The sequence below is a fragment of the Sphaerodactylus townsendi genome, linkage group LG02 (genome assembly GCF_021028975.2).
Source record: "Sphaerodactylus townsendi isolate TG3544 linkage group LG02, MPM_Stown_v2.3, whole genome shotgun sequence".
NCBI classification, from domain to species: domain Eukaryota; kingdom Metazoa; phylum Chordata; class Lepidosauria; order Squamata; family Sphaerodactylidae; genus Sphaerodactylus; species Sphaerodactylus townsendi.
This window is the reverse complement of record NC_059426.1, coordinates 145770242-145782958: the sequence shown is the minus strand read 5'-3', so window position 1 is coordinate 145782958 and position 12717 is coordinate 145770242. Positions and strand designations below refer to the sequence as shown.

The window sequence follows — 12717 nt, the reverse complement described above, 5'->3', positions numbered from 1 at the left end:
GAATTATGAGTTTTATTCTGATTTGAAATGCACTGAGCTTCACATCCAACCCTGAAATGTACGAGGAAAGTCATTAAAAATGACCCTAAAAGAGCACATGCGTATTCCCCATAGACCCCATCCACATACTATAAAAGGGTGAAGGAATACTAAAGCATCTATTTTACATCCGTCAGATTCAAATTCATGTATTCTATCTCCTGGATGAAGTTAACATTGAAAGCCCTTACTATAATCAATATGGGCAAGTACTGCAGGAGACAAACCAACTGAATTCCCGAAGGATGATCCAGATGGATGAAAATTATCTGCTCAAATCTGATCTTTATTGATGTAAGTGAAAACATTGCTTTAAAATGTCTCCCGCTGCCAATTGTAAATATGATTTCATTTTTCTTGGCAACGGCATGCTAAGGAGCCCATTGAGAGGATGTCCTTGGAGAGGTCTAGGTGGCATAATGCCAAAGGAGCAAAACTGGCATTACCTGTCAGTAGTAGAATTAGATGCCCAGCTACCTTGAAAAAAAACCAGATGGAGGCAGGACAGGGAAAAAGAGGAGGGCAGGGCAACCAAGGCAACTAAGTAGTTGAAGCACCTTTTTCCCATGACAAAAGAAGCCCTATTCACCTTTTAGAAGGAATGCATGTGTGGCACGCATGTGCATCTGTACATGTTCGTAAGAAAGAGCCAATATACATTCCCTTTACATATGAAACCGGAGGTCGATATTGGACAAGTGTGGAATTTAAATCACACATTCAGCTATACATGCATCAATCATAACAATGGAATTACCTCCTCAAAGTATGAATAAGGAAATATCAAATGACACTGCACATGGATTGTATGCAGACCCATTCACAGGTTACAGTGAACACGCATACAGTCCATGTAACTGTACATTTTGATTTTTCTTTTTACATGTGTTAAATAATCTCATGCTACAATCAATGTGTCTATAGCTGAACTGTGATTGAAACCGGGGCAGTGATTCAGTAAACCCAAATCACCCCAAAACCCCCTTTATTGGGGTGTTTTTTTTGGGGGGGGGGGTATTTATATTTTAAAAATAAACAGGCTACTTGGTAGAGATGAATAGCCTGGAATATGATTCAGCTCTGTCAGCTTTTGAAGCAGAGTATGGGAGGGAGAGAAGTGGATGTTGTGCTTAGCACAACAAATGCAGCATTCAATTATCCCCACCACTGCCATTTCCCAAGTCCTCCTGGGCTTGGGAAATATTGGGGGCGGGGGAGAACTAAATGCTGTGATTGGAGCAGCTAAGTGAAGCATTCAGTTGTCTCTGCTGCCATTGCTTCCCAATTCTTCCACGGCTTGGGAAGATGGCATAGAGGCCGGGGGGGGGGGGGGGGGTCAATGCTGTGCTTTGTGTGGCCAAGTCCACCATTCAGTTGCAGTTCTTCCATGTGGATTTGAGAACCTATGGCAGGGAGAACTACAATCGTTCAGTTTTTTAAAACCTGAAAAAATGGGTAAAATGCCGAATACAGATGATAGGTATCAGCTTTATTTGGGTTTACTGAAAATGTCTAGGTTTTTAAAACTTGAACCTGAAATTTACCCATAAAAACTATTGGTGCTCAACCCTAACTGAAACTGCACATCTATCCAGGTACTGGTCTCAGTTTCATTTATATAGTGAACGCACACCGTGTCTTCCTTATATACAGATGTATGCACATGCATGCAGGAAGTATGCAATTTCACTGTAAAATGTGAACAGGGCTTATGCATACGCTGTAACTTGTGAAACATTTGGGCTGGACTGATCCATTCCTCATGTTCTTCATTTTGTTATCCGCAAGATAACTTTGAGCATCTTGAGCAGCAAAGGCAAAAACAAAGACATCCTGCCCGTCACTTGATTTGATCAAAGAATCCTTGTTTCAGCCTTGATGGTTCTGCCGTTGTCTTGAAACACTTGTTGACACCAGCCATTTTCTTCTAACATTGACATTCCCGGCCTTTGATTTTCATACTCTGGGTAAACTGTTGAATTAGCATTGTCCCTTGAATCGCTCCCAAATGCCTCAAACACAGGAACAGACTGCATAAAGCACAGACAATGCCATTGTTTCTTGGTTGTTTAATGATGTGATACTTGTCAATCTGCTAAGAAATGGCGCTAAAATGTCCTTCACTCATCCATTGGGCCCGTCTTGCCTTATCTCTGCACTTCAGCTTTTTGCTCATATTGTGTCACACCGATAGCAGACTATCTTGGCAGCTGCGCGACTCTCAGCAGGTCTGACCTGCTATTTGGAGTCCCAGCAGGAGAACTTGCAGAGATAGTGCAGGGGGGAAGCAGGGGTTGGAAGCACATAATTTGCTAGGATATCCCTTCCCCGTTCTGTTGTTCCAAACTCCTATGACTTTGGCATTGTAAAGATTTTTTAAAACTTAGAAAATTGCTCATTTTCTCACTTCCTCTCTTACCTCCTTAGACCTTGCAATTGCAAGCAGGATTACAACTTGATGCCATGGCAAACATTTCAATCAGATGTCTGCAGGCTGAAGCCTCATGATCAGGATTGGTAGTGCCATTTCAACCAGGGGTACCTCTTGAGTTCCATGCCCCTGTAGCTACCATCCCTTGCCATGATTGCCCCCACCCCAAGCAGCCAGCTGGTGCCTTTCACCACCTCTCACTGCCCTTGACTCCAGAGCATCAAATGCGCCTTCCTGTGGTGTTTTTCAAGGCAGCAGAGCAAATTCCATGTTCAGTTGGGTTTCCTGAATGGACAGTTCAGCACACCCTGTTGGACATGCACAGCTTTGTGGGTGGTATTTAAAGACACCTGGAGAATGAGGGAAGGAATGTCAGTGGTCTCAGCTGCAGGGTACAAAGGGTGGAAGGTAGGCAGAGGAGGTAGTTACAACAATGTCTGTTATATGATGGAAGTGTTGATGATGGGTGAAGGGCCTTCACCCTCAATCCAGTACACAAGGTCAACAACCCATTTCCCATAATTATATAGCTAGCCTTTGGGAGAGCTGGTGTGGGGCAGTGGTTAAGAGTGGCAGACTTTAATTTGGAGCACCAGTTTGATTCCTGGAATGAGCAGTGGGCTCTGATCTGGCGAACCACATTTATTTTTCCACAGATGATTGACTTTGGGCTAGTCACAGTTCTCTTTGAATCCTCTCTTCTTCTATTTGAACACCACAAAACAGTGTCTTCTACAAGGGTATTCGTAACCACTTTGTAAGTCGGGTTTGGCCATGCTGGCAGTTGGCCATGCTGGCAGGGGCTGATGGGAATTGTTGTCCATGAATATCTGGAGTGCCATAGGTTCGCCACCACTGCCCTATGGGGTTTCCAGCGGCAGGAAGATTGAATATTTTCCATCTGCCTGTTCCACTGGGGAATCTAATAAAAGGAAGTGTAGCTGTGATGCAGCCACTTCTTTTCGGGCTGCCATGCTCCTCCACCCTGATCTGGATTGGCCTGCCCATTTGTTATGGATAGTGCTGGAAATGTTTTATCACACAAAGCCTCTGATCTTAATGTGCTTCTGTTCTGAGCTTGCCTTGAACAGTACGTCCAGCTCATCCCTTGGGTCTTATAAGCTTACCGCCATTTCGTTCTGTGACTTTGGGCAAGCCACATCCAAAGGGAGCTCAGTTTTGTCCTCTGCAGAAGAAGGAACAATGACGCCTTGGGGTCGTGAGAAGGCAAAACATTCATGTTTATTGACATGGAGTGATTTCTCCGTATTTTCTGCAACATTATCACCTGAGCAAATCTCTTTCACCCCTGCCAGAGGGGAGAGGAAACTCATCTGTAAGAGGTGAATCCGTGGGAGGGGTACACAGGCAATCTGCTCAAAAGCAGTGGGCTGAAGAGAGAGACAAGTGTAATGGCTGTTTAATCATCCTCACTGTGAAGTGCCAATTTTTTAGTCTCTTATGACATTCATGAATGATGCAGAGGGCTGGCATGATGAATGCAAAGCAATTCCAAGCGGCAGATACTTTCAGAGAATTTATATCCCCCTCCCCACAGGACAAAAGGGCTCCCGAGCTGAATTATCATTTGCTGTGCCGAAGAATTTACAGTCTTGCCAGCAGCTCCTCTCCCCTGCTCGATAAAACGCTTATTTTGATATACTGACTGTGGCCGCTCAAGAACAACTGTGTCCCGAGAAAGTCAGCAACAGAGAGAAACAGCCAAGTTGACGGCCTTGCCCGAAGGGACTCTTCATGGGTACCTGCACCACTGAGAAGTCTATTCAAGTTTCCTGACCCGCACTAGAAAGTGATCAATATTCCTGGTTTATTGTTCCTACAAATTTGCTCTTTGATACCCAGATTTATATCGAGTGATGGGTCTTCACCTAAAAACATGCTAGCCTCTATAGAATTTTCATTACCATTTGGCATTTCTACACGAAATAGTCCAGGGTAAAAATTCTCATCCTACAGATACTTCCTTGATTAGTCCATGAATTACAGCATTAGGATAACTGTTTTTCACCGGTGGCTGCTAAAAGATTTCTGTGATAATGCTGCCTTCATTTGGAATAGAAGAGTTGTTGTGCAGGGACAGAACAGCATGAAGGGAAGGAAATCCCATACATGACAACTGGAGATGCAAATCAGAAATTTAGGCAGGTGTTATGATTTTTTTTAAAGCATAGAGTGGGACTGGGAAAAATGGCTCAGGTTATGACACCGAGTCCAGTTCAAGTCTGCCAGAAGCCAAAAACCTGGAACAGTGACCTCAGAAGACGACAGTGTGGTAGAAATTAAAATGGGAGCCCTTGATCTTGACCAGGGGTCTGCAACCTGCGGCTCTCCAGATGTTCATGGACTACAATTCCCATCAGCCAATTGGCCATGCTGGCAGGGGCTGATGGGATTTGTAGTCCATGAACATCTGGAGAGCCGCAGGTTGCAGACCCCTGGTCTCTAGACAATGCTAATGTAGGTTGGCCCCTCCCCCATTTCCCCTCACTATTTACCCCTAATACTAAGCAATGGTTTATAGGAGACTTTGTCCTCAAAATGGGGTTGCATAAACTGGACAGTCTGTGTGTTCTGTTTGTGACTAAAGTGCAGCTTTTTTTCTCTGCTTCAGTGACAGTCTTATTAATTGCTTCTGAAACGGATGCAGTGCAGAGTTAAAATACAGCAGCTTTTAACAGTGGAACACAAGTATACACAGTAAACCCAATCAAGCTCTTTAAGACGCAGGGGAATAAAAAAAGAACCCAGCTGGGGAAAAAAGTAGCTAATAATCTACTTTTTTCCTCCTTGACTGGTGTTGTGTTAATGCACAATAGCACATGTATTCCTACATAGCATTTTAGGCCATGCTCCCTCACATATATTTGAAAAAAAAACACCAAGTACATCTGCATACACCGTTCTGTCAATGCATGGGGACGCACATGTGCCCTGTAGGTACATTGTTAGTACTGTACAATTTATGTATAATAGTGTACACGTACTATATATACACACATACATACACACACACAATTGAGGGTCCATCCCCAAATCTCAAGAAGGCGCCAAATTATTTGATGGGGGTTGTTGAGTCCAACTCCTTTCGTGACTCTCCTGTAATATCATTGACAGATTTTACTAACTCCTTTCCCTCTTTGTGATAATATATCCCTGCAACAGAAGTTCACCTCATGTATGACAAAATTTCTGCACAACATAGCATGAAACCATGATTGACCACAAAAACACCAACTTGATAAATACACATGAACTCAGGTGTTGCCAAAAAACCTCATAATACTGTATACGCATTGGAGAGAAACAACATTTTATGATGGAATGACACGGTTATGTTAGATATGAAGAAGAACTTTCATGAAATGTGAGAAGTTTTCCACGTGGAAAGTCCTTCCATTCAGAGATTAATAGAAAACTGATGTGTGCAGTACCTTGAAGCTTTTCAGCAATACAGCAATGTGAATGCATGTGTATTTACTGTATGTGTTTGTTTTTATGGTCCATCATGGTTTCATGCTAAGTTATGTAGAAATGTTGTCATACATAAGGCTGACTTCTGTTGCATGGTTTGTAATGGCAGAATCACGAGATAAAGGATTGGGTAAAATCTGGCAATAATGGTTCCTCAGGACTTAAAATTCAGGCTAGTCAAACACTGCATCAAACATTTAATACACAAACACAAAGACAGATAGACAGATGGATGGAGATATAACACCTGGATACCATTGCCCCTGAACTGAACTTGTATAATAATTTCCCAACATCTGAAAAAAAATACTACAAGTCTTTGTAATAATTGCCTTGAGAAGACTGACACCAACAGAGGAATATGGTGCTATTTATCAGTGCACAAAAACCTGGACGGCCCTTCATCCATTACATCAATAGCAAAATTGATAACTAATGAAAAATAAATTGGAAAATAATGGCCAAATTAGAGCATCCTTCTCTAGCATCTTTACAATGAGATCAAGCCAAGAGAGCCAGAAATAAGAGAGCAACAAAATGAGGTAACATAAAAGATTGTCTGTAACAACTGGACTCCTATAGTGCCCATCTTCCTATTCCTATAGCAGCCTGAAATGTCCCCCAAAATATTGTTCCTGGGGGTTCCTCCTTTCCTCCAAGAACCAGATCTCACAAGACATTTTTGGCCTCTGTGGAAAGGACAAGGTGGGACATTCATGCTCCATGAACAGAAATCCTTGTGCCTGCAGAAATATCTAGTCTGGATCCAACCTTTATTTCCTATGTCAATAATATTTTTAATATACTCCACTGTCCACATTTGTAGCCTGAATACTGAAGCCTCCCTTATCCCATATGACCTCCAAACAGAATATTCTCCCCCTTCTATTACCAGTTAGGGCAGAAGACATGCCGTATATCAACTGCCTGCCAAGCAGGGCAAACCATAACATAACAGGGGGTAAACTCCTAAATTTCCAAGTGGGATAGAAAAACTAATCCCCAAGATGTCTCACTCGACATTCAGCAAATGCAACATATTGATTCCCTTCTTGCTCCTGCATGCCATTCACATGCTTCAGTCTCACAAAACTGTATACATTTTCCATCTTTCATCTCTTGCATCGAACAACCTTTTAGCCCTTGATACAAAAGGGTGGCAAACCTGCTTTCTTCCCTCTGCACTCTTGTTCCCTGTAGCCTTGATTAACAGCCCTTTTCCACACTCCCCAATGACTCTGATCTTAACTTTTGTCACAGAGACAAGGCAGCGGCATCTTCAGCTACACATGGCAGAAGTTCAAGTGCTTTCAGGCCTGATTAGCCAAGTTTTCCTTTGGTAAGAAGATGCTTAGGACATGATTCCATTTCATAGTATTCACAGGATTTCCTATAACACTGGAACACGCACGGGTAATCACTAGTCCCAACAATATTACCTTAGCAGTTCCGGTGACAAGAATGCATGAAGAAGCCTCACTATCTTCATGATAATGGCAAGCAACTGGACGAGACATCCAGGGTCTTACTGGAATAAATGCTTGGGAAAAGAGCCTAGACCAATTTTCAGTGTAGGCCTTGAGTGCTTTCAGTTAAACATTAGGAGTCCTAATTAAGCATTAGGGTTCTTTAGTGAGAAATAATTCCACAGCCATATGAAAAGGACATCCTGGTGTTGCATACTCTTGTTTTGTTTTTGGGGTTTTGTGACAGCACACAAAATAGAAGAAGAAGAAGAGTTTGGATTTATATTCCCCCTTTCTCTCCTGCAGGAGACTCAAAGGGGCTGACAATCTCCTTGCCCTTCCCCCCTCACAACAAACACCCTGTGAGGTAGGTGGGGCTGAGAGAGCTCCGAAGAACTGTGACTAGCCCAAGGTCACCCAGCTGGCGTGTGTGGGAGTGTACAGGCCAATCTGAATTCCCCAGATAAGCCTCCACAGCTCAGGTGGCAGAGCTGGGAATCAAACCCGGTTCCTCCAGATTAGATACACGAGCTCTTAACCTCCTACGCCACTGCTGCTCCTGATCTCTGATGCATTGATCTCTGATGGCAATACCACTCTGCAATACTGATCATTCATGTCACAGTCAAAACAGTCTCTTAAAGAGGCTGAGATTTTTATAATTCAGCAATTTTACAATTCTGAAAAATGTTGGACCATTCAGAAGATCCTACTCATTTCAAAAACTCTTAGGGAAAATTACCAATTGGTTTTGGTGGTCTCAGGAATAAGAGTCCAACCACTATTACTCGCTAACAGGGAATCTCTCTTACTGAAGACAGACCTCCCCTTGGTACATGAAAGAGCTGAAAAAATCTCAAATATCTGAGAAGACTGCAAGTGTCAGAAAATTCAGGAACAAATAAAACGTAGTACATAATCTATTTGAAGGGTTGTATCCTGGCACAGACATTGAGCGGGGGGCGGGGGATGTTTTCCTGTTCACCACTGCAACTGTGCATTGTTATCCAGTTACTTATCTTCAGCAAAGTTTCTTTGGTCTGTATCTGCATCTATCACATTTTCCTCTAACAAATGTAGGGTTATCTATGTATCCAAGTTAATTCAGTGAGTTTTATGGCGATATGGGGATCTGAATTGAGGTTTCCCAGATCCCAGCTGAACACTTGAACTACTACACTACACTACACCATCAGTCTACACCAGGGGTCCCCAAACTTTTTAAACAGGGGGCCAGTTCACTGTCCCTCAGACTGTTGGAGGGCCAGACTAAAAAAAAACTATGAACAAATTCCTATGCACAAATGATTGTAAAATGTTTGATTTCACCTTTCAGCCTTTCTGTCATGGTCTATTTTTAGAACAGTGACCAAAGTATGTCAAGTACAGGGTGGGCTCCAAATATTGTTGGGTAGGCTGTAGAATACCTTCCCCTGTAAAAAAAAAAGCAGAACTTTCCCAATGAAGCATTCCATCTAACCCAGGATCAGGTATCTTCCTGGGTTCTTTCCTCCCTAGCAGCCAGCGAGCGATTCGCCAGCCTGGCTGATGCCAATGGGAGTGAGGCGGAACAGAAAGCCTGAGAGCAACACATGGAGTAGCCGAGAGGGAAGGGCGGAGCAGGAGTTGCCACGTGTAAGGTTTCCAACTCTGGGTCAGAAAATGCATGGAGATTTGGGGGTGCCATCATGTAACTGCAATCAACGGCTGTTGGGGCCAGTTCCTCCTCTCCCTCGAGCCCCCACTGCACATGAATGGAGCCATCGCTGCCATGCCTGGCGGGCCGGATAAATGCCTTCAGGGGGCCACATTTGGCCCCCGGGCCGTAGTTTGGGGACCCCTGGTCTACACACTAACTCCTACACCATCTGCATTCATCCCATGTGGAAAAACCACATGAGGGACATATGAAATTTTCTTTGTAGAAGCTACTTCTATGTGATTTCGAGATGCCTCATAAATGTTGACCCTGGGCAGTTGTTTTCTGCCAGTGACCAGCTGATGACTTCCGAGTTGTAATGCAGTGCCATTTTAAAAAAACTGCCACAAAAATATGCGGATCCAACCTCATTTTATCTTTTCCATATGTCTAGAACATTTTTGCTTCAGGGCTTTTTCTCTGATGTTTGGCTGTGGTTTTCCGCCTCCCCCTTCCAGCTGATATCTGCTAGAGGCATCGCCATGACAACTAAAAGACCGCCTGAGATGATAACGAATGGTCAAAGTTTCTCTTCAGAGTGAACTCCAGCTGTTGCAAACTTCCCTCATTTATCTCTTCCCAGTCTCAATTAGAGTCTGCACTTGGAACCGATTTCCTCCTGCCCTCCGACAGAATAGATACGTCCACCTGTCGATTGGCATCCTTGCTTCATTACTTGTTGACAACTTGCAAAGCAACTGTGTGCCACTAACAAATTGCTTCTAATCATTTCCTTCCCTAACATTATCTCCACAGTCCTTCAGTGTGCAGACATATATTCAGCATGCTGGGCTGCTTCCAGATGCTAAAGTGTGAAGGGAGCCCAGGACTAGGAGTTGTGTGTTCTCATCTGCAAATCACTGCCATTAACTTCCTATATATTAGGAATGGATGCCATTCTCTCTGCATCTCAGCATCTAACAATGATAATGCATGGATAATACGCTGGCATATCTTCTTGATACAATAGACTGGTGCATCTTCGGGAGAGGAATTACACAGTGGTAAGAGAGAAGGCTTCCCAAGGGGCTTGTAAAATAATTGCCAGTGCTTATATTCATTTCAACCACATCAGCTGGTAGCATCTGAGTTTACCTTTCTGCAATAGTATTCTTTGCTTTAAAAAAGGACCCACATTTCTCCTGTGTTACTCTTCCTTTGTCAGCTGCCATTTTCTTGAAATTAGAAGTCTGATTTATTTTTTTACTTCTCCTGGATTTGATGCTTTAAAGCAGTGGTGGCGAACCTATGGCATGGGTGCCAGAGGTGGCACTCAGAGCCTTCTCTGTGGGCACATGTAAACAGAGTTGCCCCCCCCCCCCACAAACATCTAAACTGGCCTGGGCCGTTGGGCTCGATTATTAGCATTAAGCATTAATAGCACTATTATTAGCATTATTAAGCATTATTAGCACTAAGACCTAGTTTTGGGGAGTCAAAAGAACTTACATGACCTATGACCAGCATCTCAGTCAAACTGAGCCATTTGCTACTCAAGTGTAGTGGTTGCACAGCAGAGATACATAGCCTTTGTGGTGTTGTGTTGGTTTAGTAATATGACACATGCAACAAGACTGTATGCATCACATCACAGCACACTGGCACATGGGGTCGTCTGTTTTGCCAGTTTAATATTTGATTCAGGTCTGTGTCACTGCTTTTGGGATTGGACTTAACAATTCCCATCAAGTAATGGGGAGTCTTTCTCTCATGATGGAAGCCTTGCCACTTCCACCATGGAAAATTACTTGAGATCTGGGAGTGGATCATTAATGCATATATATTAATATTAAGGAGCAGAAGTGGCGTAGTGGTTAACAGCAGGTGCATTCTAATCTGGAGGAAACAGGTTTGATCCCCGCTCTGCCACTTGAGTTGTGGAGGCTTATCTGGGGAATTCAGATTAGCGTGTTCTCTCCCACACATGCCAGCTGGGTGACCTTGGGCTAGTCACAGCTTTTCGGAGCTCTCTCAGCCCCACCCATCTCACAGGGTGTTTAGTTGAGGTGGGGTTGCAGCACTACTTGTTAATGTTGCTAGTAGGCATTTTAGTTGAGTGATACACAATGCCTGCTTTGGGCTAAATTATTAACAGAAGCATAACATTAAGTAGGGATCCAAGGAGGGCCATTTTCAACAATTGGTCAAATATAGCCTTAGCTTTTTTCATGCATTCCAGCAGCAGATTTCTACATTAAAAGAAATCTTTCTAAGCTAGATGGACTAGAAGCCCCCCTAAACATCTACTTTACACATGCATTTCTAGCAAATGGATATCCCATCCAAGTTTAATATTTTATTGTTTATTTAGTGCTATGACCATTGCATAGCCCTACATTTCCCGCTACACATGAGAAATATGCTGTGAGAATTTTTTTCTATGGTACTTATATTGGTGTTTGTAATTAGTGCAAAAAAGTTGTTACAGTCAGTCATGGAAACAGTGGAAAATGGATTGTCAGAATGCCAAGACCACTTGGCTGCCCTACTTTACCTAAAAACAACACAGCAAAGGGATTGTGAGATTTTTAATAACCATCTCCTTTTTGTCCCCCTTCAACATATGCTTTTCATTTACTCTTGAACACAGTTTCACCCCAAGGCAGTTTACAATTAAATACTTTGAGGTGGTGGCAGATGGAAAGCACACAATGGATGAAACCTACCTGCAGAAATGTGTGAAACCTGCAATGGATGAAACCTTCCAAGAATATACCTACAGGGCTGTCGTGAGAGGGAGAAGAGTTGTCCTTTTGAAGGGTAACTCTGTTCACATCACTTGTGAGTCTGAGGCTCATTCCGCACATGCAAAATAATGCGTTTTCAAACCACTTTCTCAACTGTTTGCAAGTGAATTTTGCCATTCCGCACAACTTCAAAGAGCACTGAAAGCAGTTTGAAAGTGCATTATTCTGCATGTGCGGAATGAGCCTCAGTGTCTGGGAGAGACATAACCTCAAGTCCAGTTCAGATCTGTCAGATGCCAAAAACCTGCAACATTGACCACAGAAGTTAATGGGGTGGTGACAATTAAAATGGAGGAGATATGAGTGTTACAGTTGTGAGAGCATGCTGAGTCCCAGCAGTGTCTAAAAGTGGAAACTGTGAGACTCCAATCCTGTGTGATGTTCCACTCAGCAGCAATTCCCTCCTAATGAGGGAGGCACAAGAGAGTTCAGAGATCAGTTTTCTCTTGTCAAAATGGATGCTTTGGAGAGTGGAGGGTAGACTTTGTGGCACTGTACCCAACTGAGGTCCCTGTCCTCCCTAGACTCAGTCCCAAATCTCCAGGAGGTTCTCAACTTTGATTTGGTAACCATCCCCCCCTTCCCCTGCTAATGGCTTGGTGGGATCTGGCAACCCTGTCTGCAACAGGTAGCTCATGAGTCAGCTTGCCAGCTGCTGCAGAGCAGTTGCCACATTCCCAACAATACCCCCCAAAAGATTGCAAAAAGACCTTCTCTGGGCTGCTTCTTTTGTAAAAAGCTGTTATTCTCAAAAATGTTTTTTTTTTCCCTGCACTTCTTAGCCGACAATTTCATTTCAGGTGCCTTTCTTAGCACATGTCCAACTTCTAGGGTAGAACATTC

The 12717-nt window shown here is 43.3% G+C and overlaps 1 protein-coding gene across 14 annotated transcripts in view; it reads right to left on the bottom strand.

Annotated features, from left to right (window-relative positions):
- Positions 1-12717, bottom strand: part of NRXN3 (neurexin 3) — a 1536364-nt gene that overhangs the window by 430037 nt on the left and 1093610 nt on the right. The window lies entirely within an intron of this gene.